At 44.7% G+C, this 15,901-nt stretch overlaps 1 non-coding gene across 1 annotated transcript; it reads right to left on the bottom strand.

Moving 5' to 3' along the window:
• Nucleotides 1-13,704: 13,704 nt before the first annotated feature.
• trnai-uau (transfer RNA isoleucine (anticodon UAU)) lies at nucleotides 13,705-13,799 on the bottom strand. The gene is made up of 2 exons: nucleotides 13,762-13,799; nucleotides 13,705-13,740 (listed from the first exon to the last, which is right to left on the bottom strand). It is a non-coding gene; the product is annotated as a tRNA-Ile (tRNA).
• Nucleotides 13,800-15,901: the final 2,102 nt, after the last annotated feature.

The following is a 15,901-nucleotide window of genomic DNA, read 5'->3' as shown; positions in this document are numbered from 1 at the left end:
CGTTATCATACATTACACTCTCAATGCGAGTTGGATAAAAGCTTCCTCACACTGTGGGGTCCATTCGCCTTCCCTTAATTTGTCAGGGAAGGTCTCCCCCCTTTGGTCAGATCTTGTATTGGAGCTTCTATTCGTGAATAGTTCAAAATAAAATTGCGGCAGTAGTTGAATAGTCCCAGAACTTGTCGAACTTCCTTAACGTACTGTGGGCGGGGTAAATTTAAAATTGTCAATTTCCTATCTTCTGGTAGGCGTTTCGTACCCTGTGTCAATACATAGCCCAAGTAATGGACTTCCAATTTTCCAAACTATGCTTTCTCTTCAAACGATTTGTTTTACATTCACCTTTGTTGTCAATTTTTCACTGCAGCATTGTTTGTGCGGAAACTTATATATCAGTCAAGTTGTAGCCTTTGGCATTCCCGAGTAATTGGGTCAATTTAAATCGCATTGCCTATCCCAACTGTTACCTCATGTTCACCTGTGTTCTGGGGAAGCCTCAGACAGTTCTCAACCGACTGGGTCATTCCTATCTGTTTGAACTGCTCTTGGCTGATAAGGTGGCATGACAGTCTGGCTTCTTGGAATGAAAGGGGTTAACATTAACTGGCTCTCGTGGTAGCAGTAATTTGACACTTCTCCCTCTGAGATAAAGTTTCCATATTTCATTCTACTCTGCTAGACGCTCAGCAAATTTAAACACCTTTTTTTTCAGCTACTTGGCAATTTGGCTTCCTCTTAATTCAGGCTCAGGCGAGGTGTTTGAGATAAAACCACCACCCTTGTCCGTGTCGATCACTCTGTGACTCCCAAGGATCCAATCTTATACTTTATCGGAACGACACAAGACTTATACTTTAAACCGACACACGTTTACACTTTAAACTTTAAACAAACAAACACTTATTCTCTGATCAGACAAACACTTATACTTTGAATTGACTGAGGGTCGCTACTCCTCCGTCGGTACCAGACAAACACTCACACGTTGGACACCCCTTTACCCCTCCGGATCGTCACCCGGAATTGCGATTGGACATCATAATCAATACCTATCTGAACTATCGCAATTCTATACTTGATGATTCAGCCGATTGGACAAGACGTCATGTGTTCTCTGCACCTACTTCAGGCTCCTGGCCTTCACGTGGGGTTAAAACCCTCTTAATAACCAGCTCAGGCAAGGTGCGTGAGAGAAACGTCTGCAATTGGTTGGATCAGCTGACTTACACAAGATTCTTGTACACCTTAAAACTACGCGACATTAACACCAGTCTGCGCTTGTCGCCAGTACAGACTTGTTCAAATTACAATTTCACTCAGTTCCGAATCTTAATTTTACTCTAAAAGTATGTAACTTTGTTACCTTTTTTTTCTGGCGCCTTTCTAGCAGTGACTGTCTGTCGGCTATATAGAGCAGCCTCAACCTCACTCGAGTTACTTTACCGGTTTCAGAGATCTACTCCGATATTGTTCTCTCTCAGCCTGTGACTACAACACCGCAGCTGACAATATCGAGTAATCTGACAAGTTCCTTTTTTTAACTTTTATTTCCCCTTGTCAAAAAACACATTTCCTATGATCGCCTTTCGATTCCTAAAGGCAAACAGAAGAGTGAGTCACGTCAGTTAATGCTTACATTTACTAATCGCAGTGCGTCTGCGGCTTGCTCAGACAACCTGTGTCCGTACTTACCGGGGATCACAAGCGATCACGGTGGGACCTCCATGAAACTGTGGAAAGTTAATATTACTTATTGAAAACAATGCATTAACACCCTAACAAAGTAGTACAAGAGAGAATTTATTATTTTAATTGTGCAAGTGGAAGAGCACCTCAAGACAATGGTTGAGGATACATCTTCGCCGAGTTCAGGAAACAGCTCACGTTGAAACAGCTCAGTAACAACGCCCACCTGTCACAGAATATGGGCGGACACGGATATTCTTTATTGGCTCAGGTAGTTGGTCAATCAAAATAGGGAACCCACCCTCGCGTTCCCATAGCCATCTTGAACAAAGGCCTGGGAAAGTGCTTTTTCCCTAAGAAACTGTCTTTATTATCAGTAAATCTGTAGCTAGTCTCAAGGATATATGGTCATTTATTCCTGTCAGTCAGCTACCTCTCGATCTGAAGGGAGGACAGGTATCAGCATGAGAAAACTCAAATTAATTACACAATTGTGCTTCTGTGTGTTTTCGTGAGAAACTTTATTCTGTGAGTTTAATTGAAATAGCTAGTCAGTTAATATGGTCAAGTATCCTTTTATGCATGTCCACAGGGGAGGGAGAATCACAGTGATACTGAGGGGGGCGAATCACAATGATACACGGACACTGAGGGGGAGACGGAGGGATCGTGAGGAGAAGAATTACAGTGATACTGAGGGCTCGTGAGGAGAAGAATTACAGTGATACTGAGGGTTCGTGAGGAGAAGAATTACAGTGATACTGAGGGATCGTGAGGAGAAGAATTACAGTGATACTGAGGGATCGTGAGGAGAAGAATTACAGTGATACTGAGGGATCGTGAGGAGAAGAATTACAGTGATACTGAGGGTTCGTGAGGAGAAGAATTACAGTGATACTGAGGGATCGTGAGGAGAAGAATTACAGTGATACTGAGGGTTCGTGAGGAGAAGAATTACAGTGATACTGAGGGATCGTGAGGAGAAGAATTACAGTGATACTGAGGGATCGTGAGGAGAAGAATTACAGTGATACTGAGGGATCGTGAGGAGAAGAATTACAGTGATACCGAGGGATCGTGAGGAGAAGAATTACAGTGATACTGAGGGTTCGTGAGGAGAAGAATTACAGTGATACTGAGGGATCAACACAGTGATGGAGATGGATACTGACGGGGAGAATCACAGTGATGGCAGGGACACTGAGAGGAGAATCACGGTGATACAGAGGTGGTAGAGGGACACTAATCGCTGTGATGCATGGGGGCAGGAGGTCTAATTCCCCCACCGTTTACCATGGTTTCCTCAGACAGTCCAGACTCGCCCCCCGCCTCTTAGTTCTGACACAGCTGCTCCTCCCACACAGACGGTCGATGCGCTCACCCCCAACTTCCCACACAGACGATACCCTCCCCTATCCGAGAGATAAGCTGTTTTTCTCTCCCCCGATCTTCGGGCCGATGCCATGTTGGGGTCCAGAGTCTGTGTTGAAAACGCGCAGGGTCTCTCCCTCCTCGAAGTATATGACTGTTCGACCATCGCTGGTGGGTCTGTTTTGTCGGTGGGACAAGATCGACCCAGTGCTGGTAATTGGAAGAGTCTGGGACACGAGCTGAAAGCTTTGATTCTGTGAGCATGGTTTTGTTCTGCTGGTGGTTTATTAGGCAACGGGACAACTCTGCCACAAGTCACGAAATGTTAGATTGAAGGATGAAGTGAAAAGCAATGCCGGTTTTTAACATGACGCGAAAAGCACTGCTTGGATTTGAACCGAAAACCCTTTGTTTGCAAAGCAGGTACTTTAACCACTGAACCACAACGCCCACATGATTTTAGTGATTTCCTAACATTATGGTGTTGATACATTTTCCAAGCTCTTTTTTGCGCCTTCTCCCTCAAGATGTCTGCGCAACAACATCTATCTTTTGATCATCAGTCTCTGCATGGAAACCATGGGTAACAGTCATGATCTTCTCTTCCTTATCCCCTGTCAGTACATCTTATATCTCGCTCTATTCATCCTGTTGTATTCCCACACTCTCTCCAGACTATCTGGTCTTATCCGATTACATTTCTCATCTCTTCCCACAAAATGTTGGTGAGTAATGTCTGTGATACACCAGGCCCTGACCTCCTCCTGTGGGTGACCTCCGACAAATACTGCACAATAGTTGAATATGTTTGTGTTTTACATTCGGAAATGTGTATTAGCGCTCGTCTACCTGGTGCATCTATTCTCACACAAACGGCAATGTTGCTTCAGAGCATTTAAATTTTAGAAAGACTTACTTGATGAGGCAAGTTGTCCCTCTCCATTTCAACAAAATAGAAACAATGCAGGGACACAGACTTCAAACACCGTTGTCGGATTGATATTAATAGTTTTCAAGCCCATTTTGATTGTACAAAACTTACGGAGGGCCGTAACAAAAGTTCAACACAATAACGACACGGATGGTATTCGGACCTAAACAGACAGAGCACAATGGATTCGCCGACCATTTCTCAATCCAAACAGTAGAAATCAAGTCATTTTTACACTGTGTCCTGCCCGTGCACCCAGATCGACAATTTTGAAAATGTGGAGTCAATTTCTGAAAGCAAAGTAATTTACGGATTTCCGTTCCATCCGACTGTGAGAAACGGTCGGGTGCAAAACAGTTTGGGCGCACGTCGGACACATTTGCACCCAACGAGTAAAACGACTGCGGAACGACTCGAACCTATAATCGTCTGATAACCACGCGATGAAAACCAAAATCAGACGCCTTATCCATTAGGCCACGCGGCCAACGATCAATTGCTTCACCAAATGACCTTAAACCCTGGGTGGTTAAGACTCTGCTTGTATCATTCTCTTCCTTTCACATTGTTGATGTTGTTCATTTATTGTTTTCTCTCTTGCAGAGTGAGGGGAAATACAACAAAAGACAAATCGGTAAACTAAAAATATGCAAGGAGAACAACACCGAGCGGAGAATGCGAACAGAATTTACTATCCAAGCAAGACGGGCCGAGTGGCCTCATCCTGTCATGTAAAATACGAACAATCTCCAATTCTTCTGGGTGAGATTTATTATTTACTGATTTTCTAATTTTGGTAGATATAAACGCGGACGGGGTCCCGCACCACGGGCTAAACGGGTCAGATCCAGACCTGGCGCTCAGTGTTAATGTTGATATCGAGCACGGTATTCTATCCGTGTAATAATAAATTCGCGGGTTTCTTGCGAGATATTCGACACATCCCCTTGCTGTGTGTTTAATCAGGGCAGGGAATATTTTGCTGGTTTCGTGATATTCATTTTTCAGGAAATTAGTAAACTCGTCTCGAAACATGAGTTTTCCAGTTTCTATTTCGCTAAATGGAGTTGAGGTGCAGATCAGCGATGAGCTGCTGTGACTCCGCCGCGCCGGTTTAACCGGAATTAGACGTTTCAGTGAAGTGAAGTGAACCGTCTCAATCCGGTTTATTTCTTTATTTCTAACATTGTTTATTTTGAGTGACAGATTGATCGAAAATTCATTGAGAGATCAGTTGTCTGTTTTCTGATCAGTTCGAAACTGAAGAAGATAAAAATAAGGAAAGAAAATCATTACAAAGGTGCAAACTCGAACTGATACAATCACCTTGTCTTCCCCTTTAATTGTAATTAGTTCTCCCGACTAACCTGTTCAATATTTATCCCTCCAGTCACATCACGAAAACACATTATCTGGTCATTGTCACTTCGCTGTGTTTGGGATCTTGCTGTGTGCAAATTGACTGCCTCGTTTCCGACATATCAGCAGTGACTACACTTCAAAGAGAGGTTCGTTGTCTGTTAAGCGCTTTGGGACGTCCGAGGTGGTGAAGAGCGCAATCGAAATGCAATCTTTCTTCCTGTGGCCCCATGTGCCAGGTACCATATCCGAATCCTGTCGACTGGCGCAAACAGGAAACATTGGTGGAAAAATTGGACAAGGGCCGTTTTGGGGCGCAGGTAGCGTGATGCGCTGTTAGTCCGCGCCCAATGACCCTTGGGCAAGCAGGACGGAAGATCCGGCTGGCCCGATGACTCACCTGAAATCAGCGTTCCATTCCGGGCCTTGCACGTGGAATCTTTGCAATTCACACTTTCCACCGCCCGGGGGAGATCAATCTCTTAAAGGGAGGATGTTTCTTGGAAATCGTTTAAAGGTAGCTGGTACCTGTTATTTGCTTAAAATAACAGTCTACTGTCTAAACGGAGTCTGAACGGAGATCAGACATTGCATACGTAAAACACAGATGCAGGTTCCATCCCGATGTTTGCACACCGATGAGTTATGTTAAAACATTGAATAAAAGTTACACACGACTAAATCCCACATCCTCCAATCTGCACGCCAGACCTCAGCAATCTGCCGATCTGAGTTGGTACCAGGCCTGGAGGGTGCATGCACCAAAGTTCTCTGCTGATGCTGAGAGACTGTGGTGCAGGAGTTGAACAGAAGGAGGAGCATGCTATATCCGCAGGGGTGGGTGCGGGCAAGTGGCCCTCCAGATATATATCCAAAAGGCAGTTGGAGGCAGCGGGGGACGAAGTCAATGCCAGGCGCACATCATCATGAACATGGATGCAGTGCAGGAAGAAGTTCAATGCTTTGACATGAGTGGTGAAGGTAAGTGAGGGCAACTCTCAAGTGGCATCACCTACCAACTGCACCATGCAATACACCCCCATCTCCCACATACCAACAAACTCTTTACATCAGTACTCAACTCTTGTAACCAGAGGCTTCCTCTCACTCTTACACATTACCACTGTTGCAAGCCGCCCACCCACAACTCATAGGTCACACACACTGGCAGCTTTTTAACCATGACAGGCACATCACACAGATACACGTCCCGCTTTCTTGCAGGTGAAGGTGGCGCAAATCAGGAGGCAGCAAGTGGCAGTGGCATTTAGATATGGACCTGTGACTTAACTTCATACACCCGGTTTTAGCCCTATATCCCTTATTACCCTTGGTTCACAGAAATCTATCAATCGCAGATTTAACATTCACAAGTGAGTGACCATCAAATACCTTCTGCAGAAGTGCGTTCCAAACGTCTCCCACCCTTTGCGTATAGAAACCGAGATTATGTGAACGCAACACAGCTGGAGAAAAGAAAAAGTCTCAAGAAGTTTTGCAGATTGAAGCTAAATATGAATTTATCCCAATTCACTCGATGTCATGAATGCAGAAAATGTTCCTGCATTTGGCGGCAATGAACCCCCGCTTCCCGTGTGGCAGGCAAGAATTCGACCACTAAAACACCAATTGCCGAACGGCAATCGGCTGCATGTGTCCACTTGGAAACCTGTCTGAAAAAACATCCAAACTTCGAGGCCGAAAATGAGGCTGTTTAATGAGAGTATTAATATCACGCGGCCTTAGCAGCGCAATCGGTCAGCACGCGGTATTATATAATAGTATCAGGCTCGAGGAATGCCGAAGTGTTGAATTCGATCCTCCCCTGGAGCATTTTAACCTTTTGCTTCTGAATATTTCCACCGGAGTTCAAGGCACAGCTGGTCTGTTCCATTAAGCTTCTCCTTCTTACTGTTCTCATGTGGGCACTTTGGGTCCTCTGGCCGATCGTATTGAAATAGCAGGTGTGAGTTGAGTTGTTATTAGGCGGGAGAGCGAAGCGATTTGCGACAGCATGAAATGGCAAAGGAGGCGGCCCGAGATCTTTAAAACTGAAGAACTGAACAGACAATTCTTCTTTTCGTGAAAAATACATTCTTCTGTTTGAAATGTCGTGTAAATAATATGGGGATCGGGCGGAAAACAGAGTTGAGGTCGAAGATCCGCCATGATCTTATTGAATGGCGGATTAGGCTCGAGGGGCCGTAAGGCCTCCTCCTGCTCCTATTTCGTTGGTTTTTTTTGTAACAGCTGACCTGCTCCTCGTGGCTTCGCTGTTTGTTTTCCAATATCCCGCCCCACCTATCCGCTTGATCCAGTTTGTTGCTCCCACTTTCACATTCAACTCGTTTCCAGTCCCTGGTCATGTGATAAAAATAGCGGAGTGCAGAAGGTTCATCGCCCGCAGGAAGACCAGCGGTGGAAGGAATGAAAGCAGCGATTTTGCTTCGCCACCAATGAAGAAACGCTGACTTTTCCTTTATTTTTCGTTGATCTCTCTTGGAGCAAACTTTGGGGAAAGTGAAGCGAACTTCAGTGACTGTAAAATCACCAGGGGTTCTGGCTGCACAAGATGAAATTGGAAACATCGGCATCTGAGAGGCTGAACTGGTCAACATTGTTCCAGAGTCTCGGGAAGAGGCAGCACGGATTGATTTGTGGCGCTGAATGTCTCTGCATTCTACCGCCCACGGAGATGATGCTGGAAGTGTCTGCATGGAGTGGGAGGGGGTTAAAAAGTATCTAATTTATTCGAGCAAAGTAATCCAATTTTCTGACACATCACTTCAAACAGACCGGGGAGAGAGCGCAGGACTCGGAGACTGCTCAAGGCCCAGACTCGAAGGCCGACCCGCACTCGGAGCGGCACAGAGGCAATCGGTGAAAAAAAACAAGGAGTGACGTCAGGACAGCAGGTCGGTGAATGGCTGGCGAGTCTTCGTTTTTTTCCTCTGATTGAGGGAATTGGGAAAAAATTGAATGAAAAGCTTGAAATGTAAAACTCCTGGAAGCTCATTAAAATTAAAGCTTAAACTACTTAACTAGAGTAATATAATCAAAAATAACCGTATTTAAGGCTTAATTTGTTTTTGCTTTGTTTAAGTTCATCTAATAAATTAAGGCTTGGCAGGGCAGCTCAAACCTGTCGAATGCACGACCTGTGCCATGTGGGAACTCCAGGACGCTTCCCGTGTCCTGGACAAGCACATGTGCAGGAAGTGTCGTCAGCTGGTGGAGCTCGAGCTCCGGGTTTCGGACCTTGAGCAGCAGCTGACGTCACTGCAGTGCATCCGCGAGGCTGAGAATTTCGTGGACAGCACGTTTCAGGAAGTGGTCACCACGCAGATTAAGAGAGTGCAGGCAGAGGGGGACTGGGTGACCGACAGACAGAAAAGGACGACCAGGCAGCTGGTGCAGGAGTCCCCTGAGGGCATCTCAATCTTCAACCAGTATTCAGATCTGGGTACTGGTGGGGGAAAGGGTTCCTCTTGGGAGTGCAGACAGAGCCAAGTCCAAAGCATAATGGGTGGCTCAGCTGTAAAGTGGGGGGGGAGGAGAAAGGTCAAGAGAGCAATCGTGATCGGGGATTCGATAGTTAGGGGAGCAGTCATGCGTTTCTGCGGCCGCAAACGTGATTCCAGGATGGTATGTTGCGTCCCTGGTGCCAGGGTCATGGATGTCACTGAGCGGCTGCAGGACATTCTTAAGGGCGAGTGTGAACAACCAGAGATCGTGGTCCATATCGGTAACAACGACACAGGTAAAAAAAAAGGGATGAGGTCCTGCAGCTGAATATGAGGAGTTAGGAAATAAATTAAAAAGCAGGACCTCAAGGGTAGTAATCTCAGGATTACCCCCAGTGCCACGTGTTCATGAGTACAGGAATGGGAGAATAGATCAGGAGAATGCGTGGCTGGAGGGTTGGTTCAGGAGAGGGGGAATTTAGATTCCTGAGGAATTGAGACTCATTCTGGGGAAGGTGGGAACTGTACAAGCCGACCGGGTTCCCCCTCAACAGACCCAGGACTAATCGTCTTGAGGGGGAGTTGCTACTGCTGTTGGCGAGGGTTGAAACTCGAGTGGCTGGGGGATGGGAACCTGAGCGGGGAGGCAGAAGAGAGTAAAGTTGAGAGAAGCAAGAGAGTGGAGGACCCAGGGGAAATTTACATTAAAAAAAGTACAAATAGTTGTTCAAGAACAAGTGAAAGGGAAAGCGTGGAGCAGAAGAAATAAAGTGTATTTTAGACACTACAGATAAAGTGAAAACTAGAAGGTGTAAAGCGATTAACCAAGCATCAAAGCTGAACGTCAGGCTCGGGTGTGGCCCAACTAAGAGTTTTATATACGAACGCACGGAGTATAAGGAATAAATTAAATGAACTACAGGCACAAATTCAAATTGGAGGGTATGACATGATAGCTATTACTGAGATATGGCTGCAGGATGGTCAGGATTTGGAACTAAATATAACAGGTTGTAAGGTCTACAGGCGAGGTAGGGAAAATGGAGGAGGTGGAGGAGTAAGCCATAGTGATTAAAGATAAAATCACTTTAATGATAAAGGAGGATATAACGAGGGGTATACAGCCAAAAGAGATCTTATGGGTTTAATTGAGAAATAGGCAAGGATCTAAGACTAAAGTGGGAGTTGTGTATCGGACCCCTGGCAGCAGCTCTGAAGTGCTAGATTGTATAAATGCAGAGATTAGGCAAGCGTTTAACAAAGGCATAGTGGTCTTAATGGTGGATTTTAACCTTCACATAGATTGGTAAAATCAGACCAGCAACTGTCAGAAAGGTAGTGAATTCAATGAGTATGTCCGGGATAGTTTTCTACAGCAGTATGTCCGAGAGGCAACAAGGGGGCAAGCCATACTAGATTTTGTAATGAGAAATGAACCAGATTGAGTTAACAGCTTGACTGTGCGTGAACATCTATCCAAAAGCGATCATAACAGGATCGAGTTCAAGGTAATATTTGAAAGGGAAAAAAGTGAATCACCTGCTAAGATTCTACATTTGGGTAAGGCCGACTTCAATGTGATGAGACAGAGACTGTCCACAGTAAACTGGGCAACTCTGTTAATGGGTAAAACGACTGATGATCAGTGGGAAATGTTTAAAGAAACATTTAACGTGATACAGAATCAGTTTATTCTCCTGAGGGGCAACAACTCTACTTGCCAAAACAAACCAGCCCTGGACAACTAAAGAGGTAAGGGACAGTATGAGACATAAGGAAAGGGCATACAAAAAAGCATAAAATGGCACAGATCCTGGCGAATGGGAAAGACGCAAAGATCAACAAAAGTTCACAAAACAGATAGTAAGAGCAAAAAAAGAGAGTACGAAAAGAAACTTGCAAGGGATATCTAAACAAATACGAAGAACTTTTATCGTTATATTAGGTAAAAGAGGATGGTCAGGAGCAGTGTTGGCCCCTTAAAAACTGAAAGTGGGGATAAGATCATTGACAATGGGAAAATGCGGACGTGTTGAACAATTACTTTGCGTCAGTATTTACAGTAGAAAAAGAGGATAGCATCCTGGAAATCCCAAGAAAACTAATATTGAATCGGGGACAGGGACTCAATAAAATTAATATAACTAAAATAACAGTAATGAAGAAAATAATAGCACTGAAGAGTGACAAATCCCCAGGACCAGGAGGTTTCCATCCCAGGGTTTTAAAGGAAGGAGGTGAGCACATTGCAGATGCCCTAACTATAATCTTTCAAAGTTCTCTAGATTCAGGAACTGTCCATCTACCTTTGGAAAATTGCACATGTCACTGCGCTTTTTAAGAAAGGAGAGAACGGGAAACCAGGGAATAGTCGACCAGTTGGCCTAACATCTGTTGTGAGGAAAATGCTGGAGTCTAGACTTATGTATGGGGTGACTGAACACCTCGAGAATTTTCAGTTAATCAAAGAGGGCCAGCATGGATTTGTGAAATGTCGGTCGTGCCTGAAAAAGCTGATTGCATTTTTTGAAGAGGTGACGAAAGCAGTGGACAGGGGATTGTCAATGGATGTTATTTATATGGACTTCCAGAAGGCATTTGATAAAGTCCCACATAAGAGACTGTTAGCTTAGATAGAAGCCCATGGATTCGAGGGAAAAATACGGACTTGGTTAGGAAGTTGGGTGAGCGAAAGGCGACAGAGAGCAGGGATAATGGGTTGGTACTCACATTGGCAGGATGTGACTTGTGGAGTCCCGCAGGGATCTGTCTTGGGGCTTCAATTATTCACAATATTTATTAACGACTTAAATAAAGGCATGGAAAGTCTCATATCTGCTTTTGCCGATGACACAAAGAGTGGTGGCATTGTAAACAGTATTGATGAAAACATAAAATTACAAATGGATATTGATAGATTAAATGAATGGACAAAACTGTGGCAAATGGAATTCAATATCGGCAAATGTGAGGTCATCCACTTTGGATCAAAAAAGGATAGAACAGGTTACTTTCTAAATGGTAAAAAGTTAAAAACAGTGGATGTCCAAAGGGACTTAGGGGTTCAGGTCCATCGATCATTGAAGTGTTATTAACAGGTGCAGAAAATAATCAAGAAGGCGAATGGAATGCTGGCCTTTATATCTCGAGGACTAGAATACATGGGGACAGAAGTTATGCTGCAGCTATACAAAACCCGGGTTCGACCGCACCTGGGGTACTGTGAGCAGTTCTGGGCAACTCACATTCGGAAGGACATATTGGCCATGGAGGGAGTGCAGCGTAAGTTTACTAGAATGGCACCCGGAATTCAAGGATTAAGTTACGAGGAGAGATTACACAAATTGGTGTTGTATTATTTCGAGTTTAGATCGTTAAGGCGTGATCTGATCGAATTTCATAAGATGTTAAGTGGAACAAATAGGGTGGATAGAGAGAAACTATTTCCGCTGGTTGGGGATTCTCGGAGTCGGGGGCACATTCTAAAAATTAGAGCCAGACCATTGAGGAATGAGATTAGAAATCATTTCTGCACACAAAGGGTGGTAGAAGTTTGGAACTCTCTTCTGCAAAAGTCAATTTATGCTCGCTCAATTGCTAAATTTAAATCTGAGAGAGAGAGCTTTTTGGCAACCAAAGGTATTCAGGCATATGTGCCAAAGGCAGGTGTATGGAGTTAGATCACAGGTCAGCCATGATCTAATCAAATGGCGGAGCAGGCACAAGAGGCTGAATGGCCCACTCCTGTTCCGAGATTCCTGTGTTCCTAATTTATTCGAGCAAAGGAATCAGATCAGCCCAACTAAACTCACTGTTCACCATCCAATTAACAAGCTGCAGATAACTGCACCAATCCAAACATTTCCAGTTAACTCTGGAAGAGACTCACTTTGAAGCAGTTTCGACACAAAGCAATCTCTGCACATACAAGGGACGGGTGGTGTAATCGGGCAATCAGTGGTCTCTCCAACTGATATTCTCCTGTCCAAATGTTTCTGGTAAAAATAGTGATCAGAGAAGAACAAAGCCCTTTTCTGAGAATGCTCAACAATGGTCAACATATTGACAAAACATCGCAGGAATCGACTCTCCCACAGTTATTATTCCGCTGGAAAGGCAGAACTTGCCAGCTGTTCTAAAATTGATAGCCTGAGCAGGAACTTGCACCCTGGACCCTCAGATCACTACTTTGCTAAAAAGTCTGATGTTCTACAAACTGAGCTTTCCAGGCCGCCCGATGTTTATTCTTCCACCATGCAGATTCATGGTTGGTCTCTGAATTTCCCCTTGAGGACGTCGATATGGGGTCCATTTTGCAAAATTCTCAGTAACGTTTTGAGGAGAATCCTTGTTTGTGTTGAACCTGATGTGAGAAACTTGGAGAGGAAACTCGTGAGTTTACAATTCTCCATGTTTCTGCCAAATCTCCTGTCATTCGTTCGCAGTCATTAAAAAAACACTTTGCCCAATGCCTCAAAAGCTGATCTTGTCCCACACGGGAGCAGGAAAAGTTCTCCCGACCTGTCAAAGGAACAACAACTGAAAGCGGAATAATTCCACCCGTTACTCAGTGACACCGGGCAATACATTAACCTTCCGAATTTTCCTACACGACATTTGAAACAGAAGAATGTCTGTTTCACGAAAAGAAGAATTGTGTGTTCGGTTCATTAAATTTATAGATCTCGTGCCGTCTCCTTTGCCTTTTCATTTTGACGCCAATCGCCCCTCTCCCGCCTATAAACAATTAAACTCACACCTGCTATTGTAATACGGCCGGCCAGAGAACCCTCAGTGCCCACAGGAGAACACGAAGAAGGAGATGCTTCATGGAACACACCAGCTGAATCTTGAACTCGGGTGGAAATGTTCAGAAGCAAAAAGTAAAACTGCTCCAGGTGAAGCTCGAATTCACAACCTCGGCATTGCTCGAGCCGGATACTGTTATATAAGTACCGCGCGCTGACCGATTGCGCTACTGGAGCCCCACGTCGGTAAGTCGCGCAGCAAACAGCCTCATTTGCGGCCGTTGAGACTCTCTGTTCTTGCAGTCTGTTTCCAAGTGAACACATGCAGCAAACTGCCGTTCGGCCATTGGTGTTTCATTGGTCGAATTCTCGCCTGCCTCACAGGAAGCTGGGGTTCGATTACCGCCCAATGCAGGAGCATTTTCATTCGGTATTCATGAAATCGAGTGAATTGGGATAAATTCATATTCAGCTTCAATCTGCACAACATCTTGAGACTTCTTTTTTCTCCACGTGTGTTGCGTTGACGAAACCTCGTTATTCTGTCCTCGAGAGCTGAAACAGGCTCTGGAATTAAGTCAATCCTGCCTTCTGCATCGCTGAAACGATGTGAGAAGCAAATGAGTGAATTTTCAACAAAAGTGGCGCCAGAACACCGCTCGATTGGGATTTGAACCCGGGACCTCTCGCATAAATGATCAGCAAAACCGCCCGCAGCGAGGATTCTTCCCCACGACATGCCAGCCGCCACGAATTGGGTCGTGCAACCAGCGTGCAATTCGCAACCACCCACAGCCGACCAGCCAGCCTTTCAGGCCACTTCTGTTTATCCAATCTCGTTTTCTATTCCGATGTTCAGCAGTGTCAAGTTGAGCACGAACTATTTCAAGTCAACAATATTAGGCTCTCTTTACCACATTCGTTGTGAATGAACGACTTGTTTTATCAAGTAAAACTTTGCAGAATTTACTGCTCTAAAGCTGCATTCACATTAGCTTCGAATTCATCATCTGGGATGCACTTTTGCTTCTCCTACCGTCTCAGTCTTTCTTTCTTTACCCTTCTCTGTTGGTTTTGCAGGTTCGATCAGCCTTGGCCGTTCAAGGAAGCCTGAGAAGTCCATCAGGGGAAAATACAAAGAGGCAAGAGACTGAGACAGGGAGAGATAGAGAGATTAAAGTACAGGAAAAAATAGTGTAAATGTCAACTTTTGCGAATTAGCAGAATTTAAGATGGAGCTGGGAACAATTCCTTCGTGTATATTGAAATCTTGCAAGAGACCATCGGGCTTTCAATTCAAAGTGTCCATGTTGCGGAGTATCTCTCCTCGAGTTGGAAAAGTGATCATTTAATTTGAACTCAAACAGCTGCGATGCAAGGAGAAGGCGAAAATCCCGAGAAAAACCCCATTAGATTACAAGTCTCACGTCTTAACCATTCAACCATTGCTGCACGAGTGTACATTAGAATGCGTACGGTTATCACAGGCGATCTGGCAGACTTTAAATTCTTTCAGACAGGTATCCAAAGCTACAAATGTAAAGTTTTGCCGTTTAGGCATTGGTGTTTAAGCAGGAGAAATCTCACTTGTTTTCAAGTCAGTTGGATTCGAATCCCGGCCATTACAGAAACTTTTTGCATTGTGCACCCATGAGATTGCCTGAATTGGGATCAATTAATATTCAGATTCCGTCCACACACCATTTTGAGACATTTTCTTTTCTGCCCGGATGTTGCGTCGATGAACACTTTGCATTCTGTCATTTGGTTTTCAAACATGCTCTGAATATGAATCAATTCTGCCATCGGCAACGCTGAAACGATGTGAGAAACCAATTGCTGATTTTTGACTAAAATCGTGACACAGAGGGAGATCACCTGGCATTTGAACCTGATGCTCGTCTGTCATTGAACACTCTCCCATTTCAATCTCCATCGACGGGCTGAGTCTGAATAAATCCGTCAGTTTGTGATTCTTTGCGAGAGAGCGGGAGATGTTGAGAAATGAGCTGAAGATTTCCCTCGATTTATTAATAGTGCACATTCTCACATACATTAGATAATGGACTTTCACAGAGACTTTAAACCCTTTTTATTTGTTGATCACACGCTGCTTGAGGGAGGAGCGGCTCCGGGTTTGTTGCAAAGACTGTGCTTGTGCGGGGAGCAACGGGCCAAATGGCCGAGGGGACCTGTTCGGTCCCGAGTCCATCACAGCCTCAGACTGACGAAAGGAAGGGGCGGTTCGTGAAAAAATGGGCGAAGGTGTCGTTACTGAGTAGATTTTGAAGGGAGGTGGGTCAGTTTGCAAGGTCACTGAGAGACGATGGATTTTGCAG

Source organism: Heptranchias perlo, chromosome X, assembly GCF_035084215.1.
Source record: "Heptranchias perlo isolate sHepPer1 chromosome X, sHepPer1.hap1, whole genome shotgun sequence".
NCBI classification, from domain to species: domain Eukaryota; kingdom Metazoa; phylum Chordata; class Chondrichthyes; order Hexanchiformes; family Hexanchidae; genus Heptranchias; species Heptranchias perlo.
Note: the sequence above shows the minus strand (reverse complement) of the source record. Positions and strands in the feature narration are given on the sequence as shown.